This window comes from Antrostomus carolinensis, unplaced genomic scaffold (assembly GCF_000700745.2).
Source record: "Antrostomus carolinensis isolate BGI_N321 unplaced genomic scaffold, ASM70074v2 scaffold35180, whole genome shotgun sequence".
NCBI classification, from domain to species: domain Eukaryota; kingdom Metazoa; phylum Chordata; class Aves; order Caprimulgiformes; family Caprimulgidae; genus Antrostomus; species Antrostomus carolinensis.
Window position 1 is genome coordinate 2,824 of NW_010288263.1, and position 208 is coordinate 3,031.

Below are 208 nucleotides of genomic sequence, written 5' to 3' on the forward strand. Positions count from 1 at the left end.
CCCCCCGCCGCTGCACTGGATCACAGTGGATCTGCTCGGGTGCTGGTGCACAACCGATCCTCCTCCTGGCACTGGATCCCACACTGGATTGCAGTGGATCTGATCTGCCCAGGGTTTGGGTCACGGCAGATCCTGCCCCAGGGTCTGACATCCCATAATGGATCACAAGGGATCTCCTTGGGCGCTGGATCCCAGGCTGCTGGCGCCG